This window comes from Bufo bufo, chromosome 4 (genome assembly GCF_905171765.1).
Source record: "Bufo bufo chromosome 4, aBufBuf1.1, whole genome shotgun sequence".
NCBI classification, from domain to species: domain Eukaryota; kingdom Metazoa; phylum Chordata; class Amphibia; order Anura; family Bufonidae; genus Bufo; species Bufo bufo.
Window position 1 is genome coordinate 248756774 of NC_053392.1, and position 16405 is coordinate 248773178.

The following is a 16405-nucleotide window of genomic DNA, read 5'->3' on the forward strand; positions in this document are numbered from 1 at the left end:
ACACTCAGCTCAATAGTTATATTTAAATGTGACACTCACTTATGCACGTCTTATCCCAGATGTGCAGTATATCAGAGGCTTTTTTCACCCCAGTAACCAAAAAGGCGTATTTCTGGCCTAAATGTGACACTCACTTATGCACGTGTAATCCCAGATGTGCAATATATTAGAGGCTTTTTTCACCCCAGTAACCAAAAAGGCATATTTCTGGCCTAAATGTGACAATCACTTATGCACGTGTAATCACAAATGTGCAGTATATCAGAGGGTTTTTTCACCCTAACCAAAAAGCTGTATTTCTGTCCTAAATGTGACAGTGACTTATGCACGTGTAATCACAGATGTGCAGTATATCAGAGGGTTTTTTCACCCTAACCAAAACGCTGTATTTCTGTCCTAAATGTGACAGTGACTTATGCACGTGTAATCACAGATGTGCAGTATATCAGAGGGTTTTTTCACCCCAGTAAGAAAAAAGCTGTATTTCTGGCCTTAATGTGACAATCACTTATGCATGTGTAATCAGAGATGTGCAGTATATCAGAGGGTTTTTTCACCCCAGTATGACAAAGCAGGATTTCTGGCCTTAATGTGACACTCACTTATGCATGTGTAATCCCAGATGTGCAATATATTAGAGGCTTTTTTCACCCCAGTAACCAAAAAGGCATATTTCTGGCCTAAATGTGACAATCACTTATGCACGTGTAATCACAAATGTGCAGTATATCAGAGGGTTTTTTCACCCTAACCAAAAAGCTGTATTTCTGTCCTAAATGTGACAGTGACTTATGCACGTGTAATCACAGATGTGCAGTATATCAGAGGGTTTTTTCACCCTAACCAAAACGCTGTATTTCTGTCCTAAATGTGACAGTGACTTATGCACGTGTAATCACAGATGTGCAGTATATCAGAGGGTTTTTTCACCCCAGTAAGAAAAAAGCTGTATTTCTGGCCTTAATGTGACAATCACTTATGCATGTGTAATCAGAGATGTGCAGTATATTAGAGGCTTTTTTCACCCCAGTAACCAAAAAGCTGTATTTCTGTCCTAAATGTGACAGTGACTTATGCACGTGTAATCACAGATGTGCAGTATGTAACCAAAAAGCTGTATTTCTGTCCTAAATGTGACAGTGACTTATGCATGTGTAATCACAGATGTGCAGTATATTACAGGCTTTTTTCACCCCAATAACCAAAAAGCTGTATTTCTGTCCTAAATGTGACAGTGACTTATGCACGTGTAATCACATATGTGCAGTATATTAGAGGCTTTTTTCACTCTAACCAAAAAGCTGTATTTCTGTCCTAAATGTGACAGTCACTTATGCTTGTCTAATCCCAGATGTGTAGTATATTAGAGGTTGTTTTTTTTTACCCCAGTATGCCAAAGCTGTATTTCTGGACTTGCAGATAGCCTATGCTGGTGCACTATCGTTGCATAAAATGGCTGCCGATCAGGTATTGATATTGATGAAATGAAGAAAAAAAAGTTAATTTTCAGCAGTAGTTGGCTCAGGGCAGGCTTAAAAAAATTGTGCACTGCACCCACAAAACACTTTTTCTGTAAATCGCTGAGTACATAAACCAGATCTTGATAAGATCGCTCCCTGATCTCTCCCTCACAGCAGCTGCAGCCTCTCCCTACACTAATCCGAGCAGAGTGACGGGCGGCGCTAAGTGACTCCAGCTTAAATAGAGGCTGGGTCACATGCTGCAGTTAGCCAATCACAGCCATGCCAATAGTAGGCATGGCTGTGATGGCCTTTTGGGGCAAGTAGTATGACGCTTGTTGCTTTCAAAAAGCGCCATAAAAATCGCCGAACACCGAACCCGAACTTTTACGTAATTGTTCGGGTTCGGGTCCGTGTGCCGAAAAACCTTAAGTTCGGTACGAACCCGAACTTTACAGTTCGGGATCGCTCAACTTTACTCCTGACCGTTGTGCACGTCTCATCTGCAACTACAGGAAACATTTGTTTGAAGTTATTGCTGCCAAAGGAGGCTCAACCAGTTGTTAAATCCAAGGGTTCACATACTTTTTCCACCTGCACTTTGAATGTTTACATGGTGTGTTCAATAAAAACATGGTAACATTTAATTCTTTGTGTGTTATTAGTTTAAGCAGACTGTGAGTGTCTATTGTTGTGACTTAGATGAAGATCAGATCACATTTTATCACCAATTTGTGCAGAAATCCATATCATTCCAAAGGGTTCACATACTTTTTCTTGCAACTGTATTTCCTCATTTCCCTGGTTCTCTTCTGGCCCTTTGTTTACCTGCAATAAAAAGAATCACTGCCCCTCCCCCTGCACTGCTAAGGGAGTGAATACAAGTACTGCCCTGAGTGACATGTCTGCCTGCTGGGAGACTCAGCAGCATGTTGTATGTGTAGGACTACAAGTCCCAGCTGTATAATGACACTGCTAAGGGAGTGAATACAAGTACTGCCCTGAGTGACATGTCTGCCTGCTGGGAGACTCAGCAGCATGTTGTATGTGTAGACAGGGTGTATCTATCACGAGGCAAACAAGGCATTTGCCTAGGGCGGCACTTGCCAATGGGGCGGCAAAATGCCTTGTTTGCTTAGTGATAGTTACACTCCAGTGACTGCTCGCTCCTCTGCCTTCAGCATCCTCCTCCTCTCCATCTCTCTGGACAAGTCCCCGCCCCTCCCTCTCTCTCCTCCAATCAGGGGCAGCATTACATGGGGGAGCGGTTACATGACCAGTGCCGGCTGCATCTTCTCATGTGAGGGGGACAGGTGGCAGCTGCAGCCGGTGAAGGGACACGATGGCTGGGGACGAGCTGGCCTCCAGGCTGAACCGGCGCCTGCGGATGGAGGACCCGGCGGAGCCGGAGCCGCCACACATGAGGGTCTTCAACCCGTACACCGAGTTCAAGGAGTTCAGCAGAAAGCAGATCAAGGACATGGAGGGGATGTTCAGGCGGTGAGTGCCCGGAGTGCTGGGGCAGTGAGTGCCCATCACCAGTCTCTAATGCGCCGGTCAACTATTTACAATCGGGACATAACCTGGGTAAGGTTTATTAAATAGTTTATTTACAGATGCCTATACAGGCGTGGAACCTATCTTGCCCCAGGTGAAAATTAATACTTCACTTTTATTGTTACTGATTAAAATCTAAACTTGTACTCAATACCTTTAATTAAACTTGACTTATTGAACCAAAAATCAAATAAGTTAAAAATACAGTCACCACTCCACTGTGATATCTAGATATGGTCAATGGATCAAGAGGGAGAGCAGTGCACTATCTCTCACCCTTGTCACTTTAATGGCAATGTACTGCCAATAGTCAGCTTACAGTGCCACTATCAACTTTATCTGAGTTGTGGGAGCGCGGAGCCGTCAACCCACTACGACCGCAGCACACTGAGTGTAACATGTGCTATCATGCCAATATGTATCCTATTGACAGTGACCACTGTAGACGGACAAGGCACAGTTTTGATGCCGTGTCTAATTGCTAATATATTCTAGCACTGATAAGTAGGCCAGCTGGACTACTGCTAACTATCTTGCAGTGGAGTGATTTGCTGAATTAAAAACAGAGTCTGCCCCCCGACATGTTTCACCAGTAAACTGGCTTCTTCAGGGGAATTGGGCAGCGAACTTTACAGTTCGGGTTCACTCAACTCTACTCCTGACCATTGTGCACGTCTCATCTGCAACTACAGGAAACATTTGTTTGAAGTTATTGCTGCCAAAGGAGGTTCAACCAGTTGTTAAATCCAAGGGTTCACATACTTTTTCCACCTGCACTTTAAATGTTTACATGGTGTGTTTAATAAAAACATGGTAACATTTAACCACTTAAGGACCACAGGTTTATACCCCCCTAGTGACCAGGCCCTTTTTTCCAAATCGGCACTCCACAACTTTAGCGCTTTATTCCTCGGTCATGCAACTTACTACCCAAATGAATTTTACCTCCTTTTCTTCTCACTAATAGAGCTTTCATTTGGTGGTATTTCATTGCTGCTGACATTTTTATTTTTTTTGTTATTAATCGAAATTTAACAATTTTTTTGCAAAAAAATGACATTTTTCACTTTCAGTTGTAAAATTTTGCAAAAAAAAACGACATCCATATATAAATTTTTCTCTAAATTTATTGTTCTACATGTCTTTGATAAAAAAAAAATGTTTGGGTAAAAAAAAAATGGTTTGGGTAAAAGTTATAGCATTTACACACCATGGTACAAAAATGTGAATTTCCGCTTTTTGAAGCAGCTCTGACTTTCTGAGCACCTGTCATGTTTCCTGAGGTTCTACAATGGCCAGACAGTACAAACACCCCACAAATGACCCCATTTCGGAAAGTAGACACCCTAAGGTATTCGCTGATGGGCATAGTGAGTTCATATAACTTTTTATTTTTTGTCACAAGTTCGCCGAAAATGATGATTTTTTTTTTTTCTTACAAAGTCTCATATTCCACTAACTTGTGACAAAAAATAAAAACTTCCATGAACTCACTATGCCCATTACGAAATACCTTGGGGTGTCTTCTTTCCAAAATGGGGTCACTTGTGGGGTAGTTATACTGCCCTGGCATTTTAGGGGCCCAAATGCGTGCGAAGTAGTTTGAAATCAAAATCTGTAAAAAATGGCCGGTGAAATCCGAAAGGTGCTCTTTGGAATGTGGGCCCCTTTGCCCACCTATGCTGCAAAAAAGTGTCACACATGTGGTATTGCCGTACTCAGGAGAAGTTGGGCAATGTGTTTTGGGGTGTCATTTTACATATACCCATGCTGGGTGAGAGAAATATCTCGGCAAAAGACAACTTTTCCCATTTTTTTATACAAAGTTGGCATTTGACCAAGATACACTTTTTTGCAGCCTAGGTGGGCAAAGGGGCCCACATTCCAAAGAGCACCTTTAGGATTTGACCGGCCATTTTTTACAGATTCTGATTTCAAACTACTTACCACACATTAGGGCCCCTAGAATGCCAGGGCAGTATAACTACCCCACAAGTGACCCCATTTTGGAAAGAAGACACCCCAAGGTATTCCGTGAGGGGCATGGCGAGTTCCTAGAATTTTTTATTTTTTGTCACAAGTTAGCGGAAAATGATGATTATTTTTATTTTTATTTTTTCTTACAAAGTCTCATAATCCACTAACTTGTGACAAAAAATAAAAACTTCCATGAACTCACTATGCCCATCACGAAATACCTGGGGGTGTCTTCTTTCCAAAATGGGGTCACTTGTGGGGTAGTTATGCTGCCCTGGCATTTTAGGGGCCCGAATGCGTGAGAAGTAGTTTGAAATCAGAATCTGTAAAAAATGGCCGGTGAAATCCGAAAAGGTGCTCTTTGGAATGTGGGCCCCTTTGCCCACCTAGGCTGCAAAAAAAGTGTCACACATCTGGTATTGCCGTACTCAGGAGAAGTTGGGCAATGTGTTTTGGGGTGTCATTTTACATATACCCATGCTGGGTGAGATAAATATCTCGGTCAAATGCCAACTTTGTATAAAAAAATGGGAAAAGTTGTCTTTTGCCAAGATATTTCTCTCACCCAGCATGGGTATATGTAAAAAGACACCCCAAAACACATTGCCCAACTTCTCCTGAGTACGGTGATACCAGATGTGTGACACTTTTTTGCAGCCTAGGTGGGCAAAGGGGCCCACATTCCAAAGAGCACCTTTCGGATTTCACCGGCCATTTTTTACAGATTTTGATTTCAAACCACTTCTCACGCATTCGGGCCCCTAAAATGCCAGGGCAGTATAACTACACCACAAGTGACCCCATTTTGGAAAGAAGACACCCCAAGGTATTTCGTGATGGGCATAGTGAGTTCATGGAAGTTTTTATTTTTTGTCACAAATTAGTGGAATATGAGACTTTGTAAGAAAAACAAAACAAAAAAAAACAACCTTATTTTCCGCTAACTTGTGACAAAAAATAAAAAATTCTAGGAACTCGCCATACCCCTCACGGAATACCTTAGGGAGTCTTCTTTCCAAAATGGGGTCACTTGTGGGGTAGTTATACTGCCCTGGCATTCTAGGGGCCCTAATGTGTGGTAAGTAGGTAAATGACCTGTGAAATCCTAAAGGTGCTCTTTGGAATGTGGGCCCCTTTGCCCACCTAGGCTGCAAAAAAGTGTCACACATGTGGTATCGCCGTATTCAGGAGAAGTTGGGCAATGTGTTTTGGGGTGTCTTTTTACATATACTCATGCTGGATGAGAAAAATATCTCGGCAAAAGACAACTTTTCCCATTTTTTTTACAAAGTTGGCATTTGACCAAGATATTTATCTCACCCAGCATGGGTATATGTAAAATGACACCCCAAAACACATTGCCCAACTTCTCCTGAGTATGGCGATACCACATGTGTGACACTTTTTTGCAGTCTAGATGCGCAAAGGGGCCCACATTCCTTTTATGAGGGCATTTTTAGACATTTGGATCCCAGACTTCTTCTCACGCTTTAGGGCCCCTAAAATGCCAGGGCAGTATAAATACCCCACATGTGACCCCATTTTGGAAAGAAGACACCCCAAGGTATTCAATGAGGGGCATGGCGAGTTCATAGAAATTTTTTTTTTTTTTGGCACAAGTTAGCGGAAATTGATATATATTTTTTTTTCTCACAAAGTCTCCCTTTTCCGCTAACTTGGGACAAAAATTTCAATCTTTCATGGACTCAATATGCCCCTCACGGAATACCTTGGGGTGTCTTCTTTCCGAAATGGGGTCACATGTGGGGTATTTATACTGCCCTGGCATTCTAGGGGCCCTAAAGCGTGAGAAGAAGTCTGGAATATAAATGTCTAAAAAATTTTACGCATTTGGATTCCGTGAGGGGTATGGTGAGTTCATGTGAGATTTTATTTTTTGACACAAGTTAGTGGAATATGAGACTTTGTAAGAAAAAAATATATAATTTCCGCTAACTTGGGCCAAAAAAATGTGTGAATGGAGCCTTACAGGGGGGTGATCAATGACAGGGGGGTGATCAATGACATGGGGGTGATCAGGGAGTCTATATGGGGTGATCACCCCCCTGTCATTCATCACCCCCCTATAAGGCTCCATTCAGATGTCCGTATGTGTTTTGCGGATCCGATCCATGTATCCGTGGATCCGTAAAAAACATACGGACATCTGAATGCAGCCTTACAGGGGGGTGATCAATGACAGGGGGGTGATCAATGACAGGGGGGTGATCAGGGAGTCTATATGGGGTGATCACCCCCCTGTCATTGATCACCCCCCTGTCATTCATCACCCCCCTATAAGGCTCCATTCAGATGTCCGTATGTGTTTTGCGGATCCGATCCATGTATCCGTGGATCCGTAAAAAACATACGGACATCTGAATGCAGCCTTACAGGGGGGTGATCAATGACAGGGGGGTGATCAATGACAGGGGGGTGATCAGGGAGTCTATATGGGGTGATCACCCCCCTGTCATTGATCACCCCCCTATAAGGCTCCATTCAGATGTCCGTATGTGTTTTGCGGATCCGATCCATGTATCCGTGGATCCGTAAAAAACATACGGACATCTGAATGCAGCCTTACAGGGGGGTGATCAATGACAGGGGGGTGATCAGGGAGTCTATATGGGGTGATCACCCCCCTGTCATTGATCACCCCCCTATAAGGCTCCATTCAGATGTCCGTATGTGTTTTGCGGATCCGATCCATGTATCCGTGGATCCGTAAAAAACATACGGACATCTGAATGCAGCCTTACAGGGGGGTGATCAATGACAGGGGGGTGATCAATGACAGGGGGGTGATCAGGGAGTCTATATGGGGTGATCACCCCCCTGTAAGGCTCCATTCAGACGTCTGTATGTGTTTTGCGGATCCGATCCATGTATCCGTGGATCCGTAAAAAACATATGCACATCTGAATGCAGCCTTACAGGGGAGTGATCAATGACAGGGGGGTGATCAATGACAGGGGGGTGATCAGGGAGTCTATATGGGGTGATCAGCGGTTAATAAGGGGTTAATAAGTGACAGGGGGGGGTGTAGTGTAGTGGTGTTTGGTGCTACATATTACTGAGCTACCTGTGTCCTCTGGTGGTCGATCCAAACAAAAGGGACCACCAGAGGACCAGGTAGCAGGTATATTAGACGCTGTTATCAAAACAGCGTCTAATATACCTGTTAGGGGTTAAAAAAATCGCATCTCCAGCCTGCCAGCGAACGATCGCCGCTGGCAGGTTGGAGATCCACTCGCTTACCTTCCGATCCTGTGAACGCGCGCGCCTGTGTGCGCGCGTTCACAGGAAATCTCGGCTCACGCGAGAAGATGCCAATCGGCGTTAGTGTGACCTGGGAGCGCCGCAGAGATGACGCCTTTCGGCGTTAGTGTGACGGTAAGTGGTTAATTCTTTGTGTGTTATTAGTTTAAGCAGACTGTGATTGTCTATTGTTGTGACTTAAATGAAGATCAGATCACATTTTATCACCAATTTGTGCAGAAATCCATATCATTCCAAAGGGTTCGCATACTTTTTCTTGCAGCTGTATTTCCTCATTTCCCTGGTTCAAGGATGGAGGACCCGGCGGAGGCGGAGCCGGAGCCGCCACACATGAGGGTCTTCAACCCGTACACCGAGTTCAAGGAGTTCAGCAGAAAGCAGATCAAGGACATGGAGGGGATGTTCAGGCGGTGAGTGCCCGGAGTGCTGGGGCAGTGACCCCGGTGCCCTTCACCAGTCTCTAATGCGCCGGTCACACGCAGATGGAGCTGAACTTGTGTCTGCAGGGGAGAACTAATCTCCAGTAAGCGCTTGGTGTACGTGCAGTCCTATGCAAAACTACAGGGAGAGCGCGAGGAGTGCTCAGTGACACAGGATCTTCCCCCTACCTGCAATGCTCTGCAGAACTCTTTCAGCTCCTGTGCCCAGCATTTGTCTCCTCACTGCCTGCAGCAACAAAGTAAACACTTCAGCAGTGAGTCTGTGCAGCTGAAGGGGGTTAAGAATCCTGGGAGAGAGCAATAAGCAGCAGCCGGCAGTGCAGGGGGGCGTGGCCAGCACAGTGACGTCTCGTGTACAGATCTCTCAGGCTTGTGCACGAACATTATCAGAGCAGGGAGATAAGCTGACATCACAGGTCATGTGACCCTCAGTGAAATCTGAGAAACCAGCCACTGGAGATAAAGTGAGTTAATTGGAAAGTGTCTGTGAAGGTTCTCATTTATCCAGGTCATGGTATATCTGTAAAGAATATATCAAGGCAACTGGACTTACTGTAGATTTCTTGAAAACGTTTTGCTCGTTCTTCCAACGAGCTTTCTCAATTCTGAGTGACTGTACAAGAATTCTCTGGGAATAAATATGTAACTGAATCAACATCTGGTAATTATACTCAGCATGGGGTCAGAGGTCATTATACCCAGCATGGGGTCGAAGGTGTTGATTCCATTATCCATCAACACCTTTGACCCCATGCTGGGTATAATGACCTTTGACCCCATGCTGGGTATAATTACCAGATGTTAATTCAGTTACATATTTATTCCCAGAGAATTCTTGTATAGTCACTCAGAATTGAGAAAGCTCGTTGGAAGAACGAGCGAAACATTTTCAAGTAATCTACAGTAAGTCCAGTTGCCTTGATTTATTCTTTACAGATATAGTTCATTGGAAAGCTGTTACATTTGCCTAGTTAGAAGCATAGAATAAAAAAATAACTCGGACAACCCCTTTAAATTTAGGAGGTACGAAAGCAGCGTAGCTGTCTTTGCTATGTTGTTTAGGTATCTCCCATTCAATGCATGGGAGTTACGGAAACAGAGCTGTGCCGGCCCACTCGGCAGTTTCTGTAAGCCAGCCACCTGGGGTCGGCACTTTGTCCCATTTTGCCATCTAAACAGCGTGATGAGACAACCCCTTTAACACTAATGAGCCTGAAAGAGAATCTGTCATTATGATCCACCTTATTAAACTAGGCATACTTCTGCATGTGCCACTGCAATGAAGATCTCATGCGGTTGTCCCAGCTCATGGCCAGGCATCCTCACTGTCTCAATAAGGCCTCTTTCACACTGACGTGTGTGATCCGTGGCCGTATTGCAGCCCGCAATACACGGCCACAGTTCCGTGTGCATTCCGCATCACGGATGCAGACCCATTCGCTTCAATGGGTCCGCAAATCCGGAATCGCGGAATGGCCGCACGGGACGGGACCCCTCGGAAGCACTACGGAGTGCTTCCGTGGGGTTACGTCCCGTACTTCCGTTCCGCAAAAAGATAGAACATGTCCTATCTTTTAGCGGAACGGGCGGATCGCGAACCCATTAAAGTGAATGGGTCCGCGATCCGATGCGGCTGACCTACGGCCGGCGATTGTGCATTGTGGCCCGCTATTTGCGGGCCGCAGCACAGGCACGAGTCACACACGTCAGTGTGAAAGAGGCCTAACTGTCAATCTCACTGGAAGAGGAAGTGGCAGCAGAGAGGGGAAGAGGTGAAGATGTGCTCCGAGGGGCTAGGCCAGCCCCTCTATGCTTCGAGATCCTCATTTACATATAACTAGAAAATATAAATTTTTATGCAATAGTATTACTGATTACAGAGAAAAAGAGCTTGTTTTAGTCACCATGATCAACCCTACCAGGCAGTATGTCTGGTTTAATAGAGTTGATTATGGTGACTTATGCTCTTTAAAATAAACGTCCATCTTTTAACACCATGTTAGCTGCTTAGTTTCTTACTGTATCTTTATAGTAATCTGAATTCCGTTTTTTGTTGCTACAGAGATCCATATGTCCTACACAGATATAATGTTAAGTGATAAAGTTCTCTTGAGGCATGGAAGCTTACTTTATACTGTTTTCTTACTGAGTTAAATGTTATTGATTTTCAGGAAATTGTTTTCAGTGTCTAACCAACGTATCACAAGCAAAATGAAAGTAAAAAATATGTTTTTACTTACCATTCCAGCAGGCATGACCAGGAAAGACAGCAGAGAGAAAGGGTTAAAAAGGGGGATATAGTAAAGAGAAAAATGTCAGACAGAAGAGGTAACAAGACTGTTAAACAAAACATGCAATGCAACAGCTCACTTCAAACCAAATAAAGTACAAAATTGCATCATAATTGCAAATGCTATACTAATAAGTTAGAGATGCTTGGCAAATCGTTTTGTACAAAATTATTTGAGCCCGTCTGCCGCACGTCAAGGAGATCTCTAGTTAGACGGGTTCCTAACACTAAATTTTACCTGTTATGTGCCATGACGGCTATCATATAATTCAGAAAGTGCAGGTTCCACATGCATGCTGGATCCGCCTGAATGGTGCCAGGGGTGGTGTGGAGTGGGCCCGGCATGCATGCTGGTAACTGCTTTCCGTGGATATAATGGAGGCCATTTTGGCACCAAAAATGACAGAAATTCAGGCGGATCCAGCATGCATGTGGAACCTGCACTTTCTGAATTATATTGTCATGGTCTTACCTTCTTGCTGTTCTCCTTCGTTTGACATGTGCTGGCGGCCATCTTGGTTTCTGGGTTTCTTGTAGCCTCCGACCCTGCGGCTCCTCCTTCCCACTGGGAGGAGCTGGATGCCTAGCTTATATATATAGGAGGTCTGGGCTTCAGTTCCTTGCTTGGTCCTCCTGTGTTCACATGCTTCTAGACTGCTGCTGCTTCTGGTTCCTGATCCTGGTTTCGTCCGACTACCCTGCTGGTTCCTGATCCTGGTTTCGTCCGACTACCCTGCTGGTTCCTGATCCTGGTTTCGTCCGACTACCCTGCTGGTTCCTGATCCTGGCTTCGTCTGACTACCCTGCTGGTTCCTGATCCTGGCTTCGTCTGACTACCCTTCTGGTTCCTGACCTCTGGCTTCGCAAAGACTCTGCTTCGGTTTCGCCATCCGTTTGGACTTTTGCTTTACAGCTTTATTTTCAATAAAGCCTTCTTATTTTCACTTATCTCTGTTGTACGTCTGGTTCATGGTTCCGTGACATTAGGACCAAGCCATGAATTCTGACGGTACAGGGCCATCCTCGCTAACCACGCTGGTTGCCAGACTTGATCAGCAGGATCACCTGTTGGGTCGGTTCGCTGTGGCGTTGCAAACCCTGCTTGAACGCACGGCTCATTTCGCTCCCGTTGCCGATGGGTCGGTTGTCGCTCCTGGGCCCGCTCCTACTGCCGCTCCGGTTGTTGCGCCAGAGTCTACCCCGACACCTGTTGTTGCACCTGCGGTGTTTCGGGGTATGACCGGTTCTGCCCCTCTTCCACAGCGCTTTGGGGGAGAGCCAACTCAGTGCCGAGGTTTCCTTAACCAGGTGGGCATTTATTTCGAGTTGCTGCCACATGCCTTTCCTACTGAGAGATCAAAGGTGGGCTTCTTGATCTCGCTGCTCTCGGACAAGGCCTTGGCCTGGGCCAGCCCTTTATGGGAGAACAACAATCCGGTGGTTGCCGAGTTTTCCGGTTTTGTTGCTTCTCTTCGGAAGGTATTCGATGTGCCGGCTCGTGCTGCCTCTGCTGCGAAGCTCCTTATGTCCATCAGACAGGGTTCACGATCCGTAGCTGAATACGCCATTGAGTTTCGTACCCTGGCAGCAGAGGTGGGCTGGAATAATGAGGCTCTGGTCGCTGCTTTCTCTCATGGTCTCTCGGATGCCTTGAAGGATGAGGTTGCAGCTAAGGACCTACCAGTGGAGCTCGAGTCTCTTATTTCTTTCCTGATTTTGATTGACACCAGACTCAGGGAGAGACCTTCCTTTAAGGAGAGCCTGCGGAAGTTTTCTAACAGATTGGCGCCTACGTTTGCTGTCCCACCCGTGCCTCCCTCTCCTCCCACGCCTCCTGGGGATGACTTGTCTGGGGGTGAACCCATGCAGCTGGGGTTTGCTCGCCTGTCCGAGGGGGAGAGGGTACTCCGGAGACGCGAGGGCCGATGCATGTACTGTGGTCTCGGTGGGCATTTTCGGTTGGCATGTCCGAACCGTCCGGGAAACGCTCGCACCTGAGATCCTGTCGGGGGCAGATCTTGGGTGGAGTCTCCTCATCCCCGGTTTCCCGTGTTGACAAACCACTGATCACTGTTGTCCTCTCCTGGGTCGGGGGCTCGGTGACGACCCAGGCGTTGGTGGACTCTGGTGCTGGTGGTTTGTTCATTGATAATGTGTTCGCTGCCGCCAATTCCATTCCTCTGCAGGCTCGAGGTTCCCCACTGGCTCTTGAGGCGATAGACGGCAGACCCCTTCTGCCGCCACACGTGACTCATGAGACCCTTCCAGTGGGGATAGCCATTGGTGCCGTTCACAGAGAGTCGGTCTGCCTCCAGGTTATTTCGTCTCCACACTACTCGGTGGTCTTGGGGTACCCCTGGCTCCGGAAGCATAATCCGACTTTCGATTGGAGATCGGCCGAGATCCTCTCGTGGTCACCGCAGTGTGGGGCTAGTTGCATCCATGGGTCTGTCAAGTTGCTGTGTACTTCCTCGGACTCTCTGTTGCCTCCTGAATACGAGGAGTACCGGGATGTATTCGATAAGGTGCGCGCGGTTGCCCTACCTCCGCACCGCCCATACGATTGTGCCATAGAGTTACAATCTGGTGCCGTTCCTCCTCGTGGCAAAGTCTATCCACTGTCGGTAGCGGAGAATGAGGCCATGGAGGAGTACGTGAGGGAGGCGCTTTCACGCGGACACATTCGCAAATCCTCGTCCCCGGCAGGGGCTGGATTTTTCTTTGTGAAAAAGAAGGGCGGTGAGTTGAGGCCTTGCATCGATTACAGGGGTCTCAATCGCATCACGATCAAGAACGCTTACCCGATACCCTTGATTTCCGAGCTGTTCGATCGCCTTAAAGGGGCCACGGTCTTTACCAAACTCGACCTGAGGGCGGCATATAACCTGGTAAGGATCAAGGCGGGCGATGAGTGGAAGACCGCGTTTAACACCAGGACCGGTCATTATGAATCCTTGGTTATGCCCTTTGGGTTGTGCAATGCGCCCGCAGTCTTTCAGGAATTCATCAACGATGTTTTCCGTGACCTGTTGCAGCAGTGTGTGGTGGTCTATTTGGATGACATCTTGGTATATTCTGAATCCATGGAGGCCCACATTCTGGATGTCAGACGAGTGTTGCAACGGTTACGAGAGAACAAGCTGTTCGGTAAGCTTGAGAAATGCGAATTTCACCGATCCCAGGTAACCTTCTTAGGTTACATCATTTCCGCTGAGGGGTTCTCCATGGATCCTGAGAAGGTTTCGGCTGTCTTACAGTGGCCCCAGCCCAGTGGTCTTCGTTCCCTGCAGCGCTTTTTGGGCTTCGCCAATTATTATCGGAAGTTCATCAGGGACTTTTCCATGCTAGCCAAGCCTCTCACGGATCTGACCAGGAAGGGCAGTAATTCCCAGGTCTGGCCGCTCGAGGCCATCCGAGCTTTTGAGGCTCTAAAGTCCGCCTTTGTGTCGGCTCCGATTCTGTCGCATCCCAACCCTGGGTTGCCCTTTGTCCTCGAGGTGGACGCGTCTGAGACGGGAGTAGGCGCCCTTCTGTCTCAGCGTAGAACACCAGAGGGTCCTCTGCTTCCTTGTGGGTTTTACTCCCGGAAACTGTCTTCCGCGGAGTGCAACTATCAGATTGGTGACAGGGAGTTATTGGCCATCGTGCAGGCCCTTAAAGAATGGAGGCACTTGCTCGAGGGTTCGGTGGTTCCGGTCCTCATCCTGACGGACCACAAGAATCTGACCTACCTTTCTGAGGCCAAGAGATTGACACCACGTCAGGCCAGATGGGCTCTGTTCTTGTCACGTTTTAATTACGTGGTCTCCTACCTACCCGGTTCCAAGAACATCAGGGCGGATGCCTTATCACGGCAGTATTCCGAGCTGTCCAGGGAGGAGTCGATTCCGACTTCGGTCATACCTCCGAATCAGATCTTGGCCGCCATTCGCACCAGCCTGACCTCTCCCCTGGGTGAGCAGATTTTGGCGGCTCAATCTGGTGCTCCCTCTGGGAGACCCAACGGCAGATGTTTTGTGCCTGAGGAGTTGCGCACTCGGTTGTTGCGAACCTACCATAACTCCAAGACCGCGGGGCATCCTGGAAAGAATCAGCTGTCCTGGGCTGTTTCACGTCTGTTCTGGTGGCCTTCCCTACGTTCCGACATCGCCGCATATGTAGCGGCATGCTCCGTTTGTGCCCAGAGTAAGTCCCCTCGGCACCTTCCGTTGGGCCTTCTGCAACCCATAGCCACCGGGGAGCGCCCATGGTCACACCTGGGGATGGATTTCATTGTGGACCTCCCTGCATCCCGAGGCCATACGGTCATTCTCATGATTGTGGATCGGTTTTCCAAGATGTGCCACTGTGTTCCTCTCAAGAAGTTACCCTCTGCACAAGAGTTGGCCACGATTTTTGCCAGGGAGGTCTTCCGGTTGCACGGTTTGCCCAAGGAGATTGTGTCGGATCGGGGGAGTCAGTTTGTGTCCAGGTTCTGGCGCGCCTTTTGCTCCCAGTTGGGGATTCATCTCTCCTTCTCCTCGGCCTACCACCCTCAGTCCAATGGGGCCGCAGAACGATCCAATCAGGCCTTGGAGCAATTCCTTCGTTGCTATGTCTCCGATCACCAAGACAATTGGGTTGACCTCCTGCCTTGGGCTGAGTTTGCCAGGAACACGGCGGTGAACTCTTCCTCTGGGACGTCTCCCTTCATGGCCAATTATGGGTTCCAACCTGCCGTGTTACCGGAGGTATTCTCTCCCCAGGATATTCCGGCTGTGGAGGATCACCTTTCCGTCCTACGTGCTTCTTGGGTACTCATCCAGAAGTCCCTTGAGGTCTCTGCGCAGCGCCAGAGACTCCAGGCTGATCGCAGACGAGCGCCTGCTCCTTCCTACCAAGTCGGAGACAGTGTATGGTTGTCCACCCGCAACCTCAACCTTCGAGTGCCCACTCCCAAGCTGGCGCCTCGCTTTGTTGGTCCCTTCCGAGTGCTTCGCAGGGTAAACCCGGTAGCCTATGCCCTTGCGCTTCCTCCTGGCATGCGGATCTCCAACGTGTTTCATGTCTCCCTGTTGAAGCCACTGGTGTGTAATCGTTTCACTTCCTCGGTTCCTCGGCCTCGTCCGGTCCAAGTGGGTAATCGTGAGGAGTATGAGGTGAGCAATATCCTGGACTCACGCCTGGTCCGCGGTCGGGTGCAGTTTTTGGTCCATTGGTGTGGTTATGGTCCAGAGGAGCGTTCCTGGGTTCCCTCCGCAGATGTCCATGCTCCTGCCTTGCTCCGAGCCTTCCACGCACGCTTCCCTCAGAAACCGTTCTTTACTCCGCGGAGGAGGGGCCCTTGAGGGGGAGGTACTGTCATGGTCTTACCTTCTTGCTGTTCTCCTTCGTTTGACATGTGCTGGCGGCCATCTTGG